Source organism: Microtus ochrogaster, chromosome 4 (assembly GCF_000317375.1).
Source record: "Microtus ochrogaster isolate Prairie Vole_2 chromosome 4, MicOch1.0, whole genome shotgun sequence".
NCBI lineage: Eukaryota > Metazoa > Chordata > Mammalia > Rodentia > Cricetidae > Microtus > Microtus ochrogaster.
Window position 1 is genome coordinate 85,986,471 of NC_022011.1, and position 4,446 is coordinate 85,990,916.

Consider the following 4,446-nt stretch of genomic DNA (forward strand, 5'->3'; position numbering starts at 1 on the left):
AGCCTGCTCACCACTGGCATTCTGTGTGCAGTGGGCCAGCCTGCTCACCACTGGCATTCTGTGTGCAGTGGGCCAGCCTGCTCACCACTGGCATTTCATGTGTTCAATTTGGAAAGATTTGGTAATGTAGTAAGTTTTCATATTGAATGGATAGCCAGTTTTCTTTCTTTCTTTCTTTCTTTCTTTCTTTCTTTCTTTCTTTCTTTCTTTCTTTCTTTCTTCTTTTTTCTTTCTTTTTAAAAACCATACGGCGGGGAGGGGAGGCAAGAGGGGAGACATGAGACCAAACCATATGAACTTGCAGACCATGGTGCTACTGCTAGTTTTTTCAGGTGGGTGTTAGCCCCCTTATGGCGATAGGTTTATAATCAAAGTACTAGAATAAACTTTTGACCTCGTAGAAAACTAGGAAATTCCATTTTCTATTGCTTTACCCCAGTAGCCAAATTTGTGAATGATTTTCTTGTAAATATTTTAAAAATAAAATCCAGTTGTTCTTAGCTTACATTCTGCCCCTCCACATAGACACTTGGAGCAGGAGCTTCGGTAGCCGCTGAAATCGTGACCTTGACGTCCTTTGTCCTTGCCTCCTGTACTTGTGCAATGAGTTTTTCAGGGCATATATCTTGATCTGTATGTAGTTGTTGAATTTCTTCTTTTTTCTTTGAAGTTCTTGTTGTGTTGCTCAGACTAAACTTTTGTCTCCTGGACTCCAGGGTTCCTCCTGCCTCCTCTCCAGGTTATCTGGGACTATGGATGACCACCACGGGCCCAGCTTCTGTCAAGGTTTTAATCCATGAATTAGCAGCATGGTGTATATTATGAAGCTTAAAGGAATCTTACATTTTGAGGATGAGTTGTGCCTGACTTTTCTGGATTTTAAGAAGACAGTGAGTCAGGACCCATCCTGTAAGAACTTTGGCTTCTTGGACATGGATTGTTTTTCTTGCTGAAGTCTAGGGCATGGATATTGACACACGTGGAGACCCTTGACTTCTAAGCCAAACGAGTGCTTGCTTTCTGTTCCTGGTAGCTGTTCCCTCTGTGTCTGCAGAGCTTCCAAGATGAGTGGGATCTTGAGAATTGTCCTGTAAACCTGAATTTTGTAACGTCGTCCTAGTGATGAAACACCGTGACCAGAAGCAATTTGGGGAGGGAAAGGGTTTATTTAGCTTATATATGCTTCCACACCACTGTAATTATTGAAGGAAGTCAGGACAGGAGCTCAAACAGAACAGGAACATGGAGGCAGGAGCTGATGTGGAGGCCATGAAGGCGTGCTGCTGACTGGCTTGCTTGCTCCCATGCCTTGCTCAGCTTTCTTTCTTACAGAACCCAGGAACACTAGCCCAGGGATGGCACCATCAACCACGGGCTGGACCCTCCCCCATCACCACAGCTGGATCTTATGGAGATATTTTCTCCATTGTGGTTCCCTCCTTTCAGGTGACTCTAGTTTCTGTTAAGTTGATGTAAAACAAGCCAGGACAATTGTGTTGGGTTGTTTCCCCAGTCGGGACAAGTCCAGAAGTAGATTCTTAGTTTGGAATGGTGTCTACAAGAAACCTCCATTACCATGGCAACACCCTACCATAAACATTCTGAGGACTCTTGGGAGGCCATTCCCTCAAGTCAGCCCTCAGGCAGGATGTTTTGTCAGGATACCCGAGGGCTAGAAAAAAACGTGTGTTTTGTTTTTACTTTAGGACCCAGTGACAGTTTCTAGAAAACTCTTGCCTTTGCTGCTGCCTCCACCTTGACTACTGGGTCAGGTAAGCGCCCTGTTTCCTGACTCTAGATGCCAGTGGAAATTCAGTGTTTGTGTTTCTAGCCTGAGAGGGAAGAGGGAGCCTCAGGTGAGAAATGGCCTCCATTAGGTTGGCCTGTGGCCATAGCTGAGGAGCGTTTTCTTGATTAGTGGATGAGGTAGGAGGACCCAGCTCGCTGTAGGCGGAGCCATCCTTAGGCGCAGGTGGTCCTGGGTTGTTTGAGAAAGCAAGCTGAGAAAGAAAGCTACAGGCGTGGAGCCAGTAAGCAGCCTTCTTCAGCTGTCCACTTCAGTTCCTGCCTCAAGCTCCTGCTCGACCGGACGCCGCTGGACGGATTGTAATCAGGAACCGTAAGTGAAACACATCTTTTCTTGTCCGAAGTTGGTTTTGGTCAGTGTTTTATCACCGCGAGCTGCAACAAAAATGTCAGTCACTTTATTTCTGTGGTCTTCTGCTTCCAGCCTTCTCTCTCTATATGGTATCTCTGTTGACTGTGCTCTCCGTAAGGGGACTTTGTTTATATCGACAGAGCGGTTCAGCTTCTTGTGTGCTTGCTAGTCAGCTGGGTCTCTTGTGCCTCCTTTCTCCACTCCAGTGTTCTATGGAGGGAAGTGGGAGTGGGGGGCAGGGATAACTGACTCTCACGGACGTGGATCAAGTGTTGCAGCTGGTTGGGCCGCTAGTAGGGCCTTTATTCCTCACCTGATGAGAACCTCCAGGCTGATGGTGGTGTTTTGTGAGCTGGCAGCTGCCAAGGAGAAGCTGACTTCTGTCATACACAGCAGTTTTAGGAAAGCATTCTGACCTGGGTTTGTCTAAGGCTGTTTGGTACCAAGACTCCCTTGAGGACACTGGAGTTGTCCCCTTAACTCAAAGAAGTTGTACCTATTTAATCCCTAGCAAGAAACCGTAGCCCTTCAGGCTCCCTTGGTTCTGGAACTCCTGGTTTGGGAGGGGCCTTACACAGGTGTATTAACAGCCTTTCCCAACTGCATAAGAAAAGGGAATTCAGAGCACCAGGTCCCTCATAGGGGTTCCAGGGCACTTCCTCTGCTTCAGGAAGAATCATGTAGGAATTTCTCTGTTAGCAGACATCCTGAGGGATGGAGGAAACACTCAGGAACACTCAAAGGCATAAAACCAAGCCTTTGTAACCTGCTTTGGGATGCAGCTTCCTGGAACATCCTATGTCCATGTCCTGTTACCCAGCAGACCGCTTTCTCCCGATGCAAGGAAACTGGACTTAAGTAGTTGGACTTCCTTGTCAGACTTTCTCGAGCCACCAGCCTCCAAATAATGACACAGAGACTTATTATTAATTATGAAAGCTTGGCCTTTATCTTAGGCTTGTTCCCAACTAGCCTTTATGACTTAAATCAACCAGTTCTATTAATCTACGTCTTGCCATGTGGCTTTTTACCTCTCCTTGCTGTTGGTGCCTGTGCGCCTAGATTTTTCTCCAGTTCCTCTCTCTCCCCAGAAGTCCAGCCTTTTTTCGCCTGCCTAGCTGTTGACCATTTAGCTCTTTATTAAATCAATCAGGTGTTTTAGCTAAGTTAAAACAGTGGCACGTCTTCACACAATGTGATAAAATATCTGGCAACAGACTTCGACAATTTTCATAAAATCATATTTGGTGCTCATATTTCCTTTATCTTCCTAGAGCATAGTCTCAAAACATTCTTACTGGGTTTGGTGGCTGTGGGAATGGTCATCTGACTTTTTAGTTGCCCGTTTCTGGTTATCTGCTTCCCTACTGCCTTGTGTGTCTGTTCTATAACCCATTACTATTGGACAGAGAAGACCCATATTTTGAAAGGCTCCATCAAAATGTTTCTATGAAACTGTATTTGCCGGCCGTTTCTACTGTGACAAGTTGAATTTTGACTCTTCTACAAGATATATTGGATTCTCAGCTTTCAGGACTTCTAGATGTGATCTTACTTGATATAGGGTCTTTGGCGAGAGCGAGTGAAGTTAAGATGGAGCCTAATCCGGCATGGCTGGGGCTCTAAAGGGGAGAAACTGGGAGAGAGGCGTGTATGAGCTGAGAGACCTGGAGGAGGTCAGGACAAACCTGCACACACGTAATTTTGGAAATCTAGTCTCCAGATCTGAGTTTCTTTTGTGCAAGCCACTCACTGGTACTTGTTTGCAACAGCCTCAGCAAAACGATGCATTTGTCAGTGAGACCTAGGGTAGCTTCCCTCTCCTCCATGGTGGCCCCTACTTAAGAACTATTGCTAGTACATCTTGGGTGCCATGCTAAGCGCTGCTATAGGAACTTTACTTGTAACTTGCCTAATATTGCCATCAGTATCGAGAGTGCTGTTCCCAACTTATGGATGAGAGCACCAAGGGTTGGTGAAGTTCAATAACCAGCCCCAACTTCAACAACTTAGTTAATAGATCCTAGATCTGAGGTTCGCATGCAGGTCACCTCCCACATCTTGAATGCAGACGTGTGATTTCAACATATTTTGCTCAGTGTGTAACCAGGGTGTGGGTTATAAAATAGGAAGAGATAAAGAATGGGCAGGATGAATGCAGCCAGTAAGGTTTGGGGATTGGATGGACTGGAATCTGGGAGAGCTACACACACACACACACACACACACACACACACACACACATTTTCTGGGAGAGCTACACACACACACATTTTCTGGGAGAGCTA